This window comes from Rattus norvegicus, chromosome 1 (genome assembly GCF_036323735.1).
Source record: "Rattus norvegicus strain BN/NHsdMcwi chromosome 1, GRCr8, whole genome shotgun sequence".
In the NCBI taxonomy this organism is placed as follows: domain Eukaryota; kingdom Metazoa; phylum Chordata; class Mammalia; order Rodentia; family Muridae; genus Rattus; species Rattus norvegicus.
The window spans coordinates 2,831,900-2,842,032 of NC_086019.1; the positions used below are offsets into that span (position 1 = coordinate 2,831,900).

The 10,133-nt window shown below is 41.1% G+C and overlaps 1 long non-coding RNA gene across 5 annotated transcripts; it reads right to left on the minus strand.

Annotated features, from left to right (window-relative positions):
• Positions 1-1,455: 1,455 nt before the first annotated feature.
• Positions 1,456-9,372, minus strand: Znf431l11 (Zinc finger protein 431 like 11). 5 transcript variants are annotated; one of them, XR_010062743.1, is made up of 5 exons: positions 8,213-8,571; positions 7,581-7,720; positions 6,638-6,770; positions 6,052-6,238; positions 1,456-4,702 (listed from the first exon to the last, which is right to left on the minus strand). It is a non-coding gene; the product is annotated as a Zinc finger protein 431 like 11 (long non-coding RNA). The 5 variants fall into 5 exon arrangements; XR_010062739.1 differs by lacking the exon at positions 1,456-4,702 and having other exon boundaries at positions 4,908-6,238; positions 8,213-8,561; XR_010062741.1 differs by having other exon boundaries at positions 6,052-7,720; positions 8,213-8,575.
• Positions 9,373-10,133: the final 761 nt, after the last annotated feature.

A 10,133-nucleotide genomic window follows, 5' to 3' on the forward strand; every position in this document is an offset into this window, starting at 1 on the left:
GAGTTTGGGATCATGCCAAGGATCTTTCCACAAGCCAAATGCTCTGCACAGTTGCACCCCTACAGGGAAGTTATTCAGAAACTGCCTCTGGGTCCAGTGAGTGGCTAAGACCCCACAGATAGTGGCCAATTCCCATTCAGCCCCAGGAAAGACCCACCACACCAGCTCCCACTGCTCAGTCCCCGCCCGCCCCCGCCCCGCCGCCCGCCTGGCTGTCCCTCCATGTCTCCTGCCCCTTTGTGTGCCCTGACAATGTGCTCACCATGTCGCAACTTTGGAGCTTGCCTGAGCATGCCTCACAGAATCCAACCGAGGGACACAGAGCATAGCAACCAGGACCATTTAAGAAGGCTTGAAAACTAAGCGAATCCTGCAACAAGGCACCCGGAAATGCCCGCCTTCTATTCTGATTGGCACGTCCAGTGAAGACTCTGATTGGCCAGTAGTCTTGAGTGACTTAGCTCTCAGCCTAAGCTTCAAGCCCAGGGCCAGACCATTTCCAGATCTACAGGGATTTGCATTTCAGGAGCACTTGTGCCTGTCCTCCAATAGCATTCTCATCTGTCTCCCCCGCCCCCCCAGCCCTAGGAAGTACCCACCAGGCCACCTACCACTGCTCAGCCTATTGCTCCTCCCTTTTGTGGGCAGTGACCCTGTGCTCACCAGGTCCTCACTTCAACCTGAACTCAGCTCACAACACTCAGTAGGCTCTTTCCCTTCCTTCTCCTGGAATCAAGGTATACAGCTTGCATAACCTCCATACTCAACTTGCAGTGGGGTTATTAATCTGTCCCACAAGTGGAAGGGTGCCCAAGATATTAACAATTAAAGAGCGATTTGAGGAAACAAGAGTTTTGTTTTGTGGCTGTTGGGATTCAGACCCGACAATCAGCTGACCTTCATATATTTAACACACCAAAGCTGTCTGGGCCTCCAGGTTCTCCCAGCACTCCTCAGTCCCCACCTGTAACAGGGCATGTCCGGCATACCCCACCTTGTACCTTGAACTTTACAGCGCAGGGGCCAAGCTTTCCCTTCCCCAGAAGCTCTTCCTATATAATCCAGAAATTTTGTACTCTTTGTCTTTCTGTTTCTGTGCCTCTCCCTCCCTCCCCCTCCCCTTTCCATCCTTCCCTCTCTTCCCTCCACTTTCCCTGTCACCACCCTCCATTACATCATTTTTCTCTCCCTGTTTGCCTTGCTTGCTCTTTCTCTCTTTCTCCCACCCTTCGTTATCCTTAATCCCCAATCGACTTTTATGACTTCTTTGGGACTAGTGAACTCTATCCTTGGGATCAATGAGCCCACTAGAGAATTGCCCCCAATAAATCTGAAAACACTCTAATTTGGCATGGGTTGAATCCCTAACCCTAACTCTAACCCTAACCCTAAGCCTAACCCTAACCAACCCTAACCCTAACCCTAACCCTAACCCTAACCCTAACCCTAACCCTAACCCTAATCCTGCTCTAAACTGTCCCTGTGTGTTAAAATAAAATTAATACCTTTTAAAGAGTAAAGACAGAGCATAACCATAATTTTTGGAAGACAAAGACTAAGTTCTAATAACTGAAAACAATGTGATGCCTTCACAATTAATACCAAGTGGGTTACTATTATGTGACAAGATTTGGCTGTCAGGGCCACCAAGCGAGGTCCATTGTTTCTGCTTTTGTTTTTTCCGACCCATAACAGAGACGGCTGCCAGCTATGTGGCTGCCCTTAAGTCAGTGAAGCTATGACTCCCCCTTCTTTATCCCATAGTCAAGATGGCAAACGGCCCTGTGTCGTTTAAATCATGCCCTGCCAGCCTGGGCATAGCTGTCTGCCCAAGGTCTATGGCAAACCCAACTGGATTAATGTCTCAGCAGACACCTGACGGCATCTGGCAATCGAGGTTTAAACCCAAAAGTGTCCATTTTCTAGTCTTAGCTGGAACCCGAAGGAAGGCTCAGCTGCACATAAGCCTGGGGCTGTACAGTTGGGAATGAGGGTAGCCCGGGTCAAACATCCAATCATCTTGCCTCTGACTCCTGAATGCTGGGATTACAGCCATGAAAACCACCAAGCACAGCTCAAAAATGGAGTCCTGAATTTACATTTTTGGGTTTGCACATTTTCTTCTGCTTTTTTGTTTGTTTGTTGTTTGTTGAGACAGGGTTTCTCTGTGTAGTCCTGGCTGTCCTGGAACTCTCTCTGTAGACCAGGCTGGAATTCACAGAGATCCTCCTGCCTCTGCCTCCCAAGTGCTGAGATTAAAGGCTTGAGCCACCACCACCTGGACTCTTTTTGAGGCTTTATTCCACCTCCTTAGAAACTCTCACATTCCATGCATTTACTGTTTGGATTGCTATATATTCCTAGTAATTAGCCTTTTCCTCCTGAGTAACATCATTCTTCATAATTTTATCTTCTGAGTTCTACTTGGTCCCACATTAGTATAGCGACTTCAGAATTCTATTGGTTAAGGTTTGCACCATAAACATTCTTGTAAACAGTACAAAGTTTAATTTGCTTTTCAACCAGTTCAATACTTGCTGTCTTTTAATTGGTGTGTTTAAACAATTCCTGATTAATGTATTTTTATGTGTTGAATATTAAAATATGTGGCATTTCTAGTTATAAATTGGACATTTTTATTATTCACTTCATCATTACAGTTGGATTATTACTCATTCCTAGTTATTCTCTTTGAAAAGCATTTTGATAACATTTAATGAATTTCTCTACATTAGACTTCAAGCCACCAAGAACCAGTGACTTAGGCTTACATTGCTGTGAAGTGATCCATGACCCAGGCAATCTTACAAAGGTGAACATTTAACTGGGACTGCCTTCAGTTTCAGATAATGTTCAGTCCATTATCATCTTAGCAGGAAGCATGACAGCTGGAGAAGGAGCTGAGAGTTCTTCATCTGAAGGCATCTAGGAAGGGACTGTCTCCTGCACTGGGCAGAGCTTAAGCATAAGGCGTCACAGCTCAGCTCTACAGTGACACATGTCCTCCAACAAGGCCAGACCTACGTCCCGGGTCAGCTCTACTCTGACTTCGCTAGAGGCTCCAGTGCTGTCCCTGCAGTAAAGGACCTCATGGTTCTAAAACCCCAGGTCTTCCTTGTCCTGGAGGGCATGTTGTGTTCATATGAAATCACAATTATGTTTAATACTTCTAGTTGTCCCAGGTTTTACAGTGTATGCTTTAATGAATCAGAGTCTACATTCAAATTATATGCACTATGAAGACCTTAGCACAATAAATTCTCAATGTTCCTTCCTAACTTTGTGGTGCTGTTATTAGCGTTAGCACATATTTTACCTCTGAGTCTTCTGTAAACAAATAGACTGTTGATACTATTTTTACCACTGCTAATTTTCTTTTAGAGAATGTTAAAATAGAAGTTATTTAAACGTTCATTTATGTGATTCTTAATATGTTTTCTGCACAGTATGGATCCTGGTTTCTCTCTGGTGTCATAGTCTTTCCTTCCTGGAAAACATTTTATCACGAAATTGATCCACTGATTGAATTGATTACACAGATGATGTGCACTCAGCATTTTTCTGCCTGCACAAGTCTTCATTCTCTTTACTTTACTTTGTGTGTAGAATTATGGATTCATAGTTTCTTCCCATAGGCCAGGTTAAAGATACCTTCAAGCTACTACAAGTTCTGGTATGACAATGACTATAATTTTTATCTTCACTTTCTGCATTAATGTTGCTACTATTTCTCTGGTTGCCTTCAAAATCATTTCTTCTCAGAAATTCAAGTGTGACACAATGATGTGTATAGGTTTTTGACAGGCTTATTGTTTTGGTTACAGATGTAGCTGGTTGGAGTTATGATTTATAAGGCTTTATATTTTTAATTTCCAGATCTATTTATCTTTTTAATATTTTATGAATTTTAAGTTATGTTGCTGGTATCAATCAATTTTTAAAATTTATCAGCAATTGCTTCTTCAAATATTTCCTTTTTTATATTAAAGTTGGCTTTATTGGGAAGATGCTTTCTGGTGGGCAAGTTCACTGGCCCCAAGGACCAAGGCCAAGGAAGTTGCCATGGGGAAAGGGGGTGAGTAGGAGAGAGGAAGGGGCACTGAGAGAAGAGAGGAGAAAAAGAGCTCTGTTTTTTTCAAATCTTTGTTCTGTTCCTTGTTTCTGCTCCTATTGTGACTTGTGTTATTTTAAAACATCTTCATCTAAACCAAGGAGATTACTGTGTGCTTTCAGCACCTACGGGGTGGGAACGAGCTGCCCCAGGTTACTTCCTAATGTCTTTTTAAGTGTGGATTTTCCAGTCATTCATGTTTGTCTGTATGTATGTGTGTGTGTATGTATGCATGTATGTATGAGTGTATGTTTGCATGTATGTATATATTATTTCTAAATTTTTATATAACCTATAATCTACAAGAATATAAACTGAAAACACACTTTTGATAAGTTAATTGACCAATCTCTCTCTCTATTTGGGGAGGATGAACAAGGGACAGACTGACACCCGCCTCACCTCTGTACGCGGATCTGTGAGGAAGCAGCTCAACTCTCAGACAGGAGACCCGAGTGGCTTGTCACTCACTCTCATCGCCATGAACTCCTCATGCCTGATTCTGTCTTTATAATATTCCAACACCATCTTAAGTCTTACACAGAGCCTTCCATGTACAACAATTGTTCAATGTAGACCAGGTCACCTGTACTTTGGTGATAGGATAAACCTTACATTATGCATATTAAGCTGCCTCTAACTCTCAAAAACATTAATTTTATGTGGCTCAGTGTAACACTAAGCTACTAAAAGATATTATAAATCCCTTCTTGAAAGACTCCCAGGCTTAGGTCCAAAGAATACGGAATTAAAAATGAAAAATTTAGTACTTATGATTGGAAGTTAAGAAATCAGATTTCCACCATCAGTTTATTCTTCAGAATTTTTTTTTGGTCAACATTCATGTTCTGGCTAGTTTTATGTCAATTTGACACAAACTGGAGTCATCTCAGAGGAGAGAACCACAATTTAACAATGTTCTGTAAGACTGGGCTGCAGGCAAACCTGTAAGGCATTTTCTTCATCAGCCATTGATGTGGGAGGGCCCAGACCATTGTGGGGCCATCGCTGGGCTGGGGGTCCCTTGCGCTATAGAAAAGCAGGCTAAGCAGGCCACAGTGAACAAGGCAGTAAGCAGCACCCTTATTATATTATTATTATTATTATTATTATTATTATTATTATTATTATTATTATTATACTACGTTACCACTTAGGAGACTTGGTCAGCTTCATTTTCTCTACCTATTAGATAATCAAAAGGCTGGAAAAATCTTGACAGCCTGCTAGTGTAAAAATGTGTTATGCAAAACCTTTGTTTTAAGCTGCCACGCTTTTGTCTAAGGTCAACAAATTAGAGGGACAGAAGAGATGGCTCAGTGGTGAAATGACTTTTGTGCAAGCATGAGGACCTGAGTTCAAATGCCCAGAACCCACCTGCAAATAAGGCGTGGTGCCCATGTGTCTGTAACCTCAGTATCGTGGAGTATGAGGGAGACAGACAGATCTTAGAGCTGGCTGGACACCAGTCTCACAGAATCAATAAGGTGTATACAGGTGTGAGTGTGCAAGAGGTGTATGTGCTTGCCTTTCTGTATCACAGGCACAAAGCTTGCGCTGCTTTTTGCACTGGCCTTTTTGTCCCAAGAAAGCTTCCTCATTTGTTTAGTTGTGTGACTGAATGCTATTTATCACCTGATCTCGTTGTTCCACCAGCTCTCAATGGGCCACCCTCTAGCTTTCTTGCCTGGCCCCTTTCTCCTGTTCTTAAGAATTTTATCACCTAATACACTGTGTTGTTTGACTTATAATTGCTCCCGTCCTACTAATATACATGTCCCAGATTCCCGTTGTAGAGGTTCTAATTCTAAAACAAGGGAACGGTGCATTCCCCTAAATATTAAATTTACCTCCACCATTTGAAACCAGGATTGGACACATTGATATACTTGGGGTCTTAGAATGTTTCAGTCAGATGCTGATACGGGGATTATATTTACCATAAAATTGTTGAAAGAGCCTGTACATTCCTACTCTCTGGCTTCTGGTCCTCTTCAAAACTTCAAAGCAGAAATACACAGGAAGGAGGTAATAAACATGCCTCATTTCACTAATCATGAGGCACATCATGATTTTGTGGATGGTGGGATTTCTTCTGGAATTGACCATCAATAGTTCAATGATGACCTTAAAAAATAAATGGAAACATAAAAAGGAATGCTAAAGTTTGTGGTGCTTGATAATCTGCAGTTTCACACCTGCAAAATATTTGCCTCAGAAAGCTGAGATCCTGGCCACCTTGAAGAACAGGAGGACCCCTAAACTCCAGATATCCACAGGGCAGCTCTCATGTTCCTGTGCTTGCTAAAATTCTGGGGCACTGTAAGGAAGTGTGTCCCAGAAATCTGCTAGCTTCTGCCCAGGCCAAAATCACACAGCTTGGTGTTCCTACTGCTGTCGATTAACAGCTTGCTGGACTTTATGTCTCTGTGGAAAATTTGATGGTCATGGCAGTACTGCACAGCATGTACTATCTCGGCAAACATCTTTGAACCTTGCATAGAGACTTTCCTCTAAAGACCCCACCTTCAATGACTTGTTCTAGTATCTCTCCATCCGAGGCATTATCCTTCAACTGGTAGGTGTTTTCTCTTGTCTGACCATGTGAAACAGCTTGATAAAGTTAGGATGGTCAAGTGATTTCACATTGCTGATTTTCCTGCAGAAAAGCAAGACATATATCTTGACATTTTGGAAAATTTTTACAGCCACACAGGTCAGTGTGAGGACATGGAAAGCCAGTTAGACCTCTAAAAAGTTCCCTTCAACCAGGGTGGCCAACAACTTATACTTAGTTGTGACATTCTCATCAATACAGGAGCAGGCCAGCTGGTCCTGCTCCATGATCACGCCTTTCATGATATGACTGGAACCAAACTTTCAATGAGGAATTAAAAATGGGACATTTTAAATCATGCACAAGACAATGTTTGTAGCTACAAATACCCAAGAAGACAGGAGAAACAATTGAAAATACCTTTGATATGATATTTTGGAATCTTCATCGGACCATCCATAACAAATATTTTCATTTAATCATTACACACCATTATAGTTTGCAGTTAAAAATTGTGGTCCTTATATTTCATGCCACTTACAGCCCCTTACCATGATATTGCAGAACACTGTAGCAGTATCAAAAGAAAACTTTCTTGGAAAGTGGGGTAGTTGTCACAGCCACAAATTAATAAATATAATAAAAAGTAAAAAAAAAATGTCAGACAAGCTAGTCAAGCACATTGAATGCTTGAGAAGACAATGAAATACCTTCTAAAGCTGTAGATACAAACTGAGAGCCAGATCATGTTGACAGGGATCAACTGCAAACAAAGGCTCACAGACACTAAGAACTGTTCATTGAAAAGGACAGCCTTCCTCTCCCCTGATCTCAGCATTCACTGTGAACCAACACAGCAAGAAAATCAGGTTCAAGAGGAGTTGATGATACAACAGACACTTCAAAACTCACTGGGTCCAGGCTGGGGAGCTGGCTTTGGAGTCCACAATGTCTATGATTTCTGCAGAGGACCTGTATTTGGTTCTCGGGATACAGGTCAGGTAGTCCACAAGTACACTAAATCCAGTTCTAGAAGGTCGTATACTTCTCACCTATAGGGCATCCATACACAGCACAGTCACAGGCACAATACGTCACTTTAAAAAGTTATACAAACCTTTTTATGTAATATTATTTATGACCTTTGAAGGACAGTACAGGGCATCAGATTTTCTGGAAGTGCAACTACTGGTAGTTTTAATAAGAGTTTGGGTTTGTTTAAAAACCCAATTATGGTAAGTGAACATGTTATTGTTTTAATTCCAGGTGTGGGATAGGAAGTCACAACCATGTCCTATTCCAGTTCCAGAAAATCTGATTTCCTCTTCTGACCTCCACAGAAGACACCAGGGACATGGTGCTCAATCATACATAAAGGCAAAATACTTATACATATAAATGAAAACAAAATTCTCTAACTTATCAAACATAAGTTAAATTAAGAAAAAGTAGTGTGGAAGATAATAAAGAACATGGAAAAATTAAATGCATAAATCAAGTCAGCAAATATGCAAATCACTATGAAAAAGGTAAATCAAAGTCACCAAAGTGGAGATAAATGCACTATGTCAATGTTTAAAAGCTCCTGGAAGTTCCAGTAGAATCTTCCAGCAGCATCGGACTCTAGTAGTTTTTCAAACAAATGCCAACTTCAGTACTGTAGGTACAGGAGACAGTCTCAGGCAGATCTGTAAGTGAACAGGTATCTATGATGTCCTACGATGCTTCTTTGTGATGTCGGAGCAAAAATGGACCAATGGTGGCTGGGCAGAGCCCACTGGTTCTTCTGGCTTTCTGTTTCCAAGATTCTTCCTCAGTTGGGCAGTAGAGGGCTGCTTACACTCAAATGTTTGTCTCCAATATTGTCCATTGATCCATTGTTTTTTTTTCCTGTTAGGCCCATAGCCCAAGGCCCTTAACTTTCCTCAAAAAGTGACACTGGGTGGGAACAACATTCAAACACTGGACACTCTGTGGGAACTTTGACACTGAAACTTTAATACAGACCCTTTCCACGTTAAACATCAAACCGGATATCCTAAGAATGTCAATGAACTCCAGAGCTTTGTCTGTCCTCATGTATGGGCTCTGGTACACACTAGCTAGTAGATGGAGAGTGTTTTGTTTTCCACTTGGAATCCAGCTTTTACAACTTTTTAGTAATTCATGTCTATACTCAAAGTATTCAGTTTGTTATTTTTAAAATAAGATTAATGGATGGTAAAGGACGTTAGCTCCTTACTAAGTTGGGAGTTATGACAAAATATTGTTTTTTTGTAGTGCCCCAGGGTGTGAAACCATAATCTGTGGGGCTGCAAAGAAGAGGACACCATTCATCCCATGTCCTTATTAGGCCTGAGCCTTCTCACCAAAGCCCATGATCCATAGACAGGGGGCTGACATGTTTAACATGACCAAGGAAATACCTGTCAGCCAGGACACTATAAACAAGAGATGTGAAAGATGGAGCAGTATCCTGGCAACATAGGCCCTTCTACTCTCAAAATATGCTTTAGTTGTCTCCTTACAAACAACAGAAATTGATTGCTTGTGCATCCTAATGTTGGCATGGCAAGAGCAAGGTAGCAGATTGCATAACAGAGTTGTTTTTAATTGGCACTGTAGAGGTATTCTAAGATAGTCAAAAAATAGCATGAAATCATTCTATAGATCCCTTTGCTAAAGGCCACATGTTCTGCACTGTAGCAAGTGTCTACTACTTGTGAGTTCCAAAATCTTACTATTGCTGTATTGAGGTTGAAGTTTGACAAATCAGTTGGCCTAACACAGACATGCATACAACACATCTAGACACGATCAACTTAGCTGTGCCCTGCCTGATCAGAGCCCTCCAAAGTCAGCTTACACACATTTTTTTTAAATTTAGAGAATACTTTATTAGTTTTTGTAATCAAACCCACGTAGATAAGACCTTACATATTTAATACAGTGTGTTACCCCTGTACAAATGGAAAAAACTTAAGTTCAACATTTCTAGACCAATATGGCTGTTAATTTCTGTACAGTGCCAACTCAACACAGTAAACGGGGATACTTTTTTCCAAAGTTGACAGCACAGGTAAAGTTTCAAAAAATTCAAATTATATATCTGTATATATATATTTTTATTTATATAAAAAGACCAATAATAGCAGTGTGTTATGCATCAACAGCAGCAACAGCTTTTCCAGGTTCTGGAGTCATCTGAACAAAACTGTAGAGACATCCAGCACACTCCATTAAAAAAAAAAAGTAAAAAAAAACAAAACCCGAGAAAACAGCACAGTTCTGTTACTCTTGTGGTACCTGGCACCATTTTTTTTAATTAGCTTCTCAATCATCATCTGGAAAGAAAACATTCTGAGCAACATCATTAAAAACAGCTCTGATAAAGCACGGTCACTACTACGTGTCATAAAGCAGGTACAAGCTATTGTACATCCACAGAGGTATGATACAGTACTG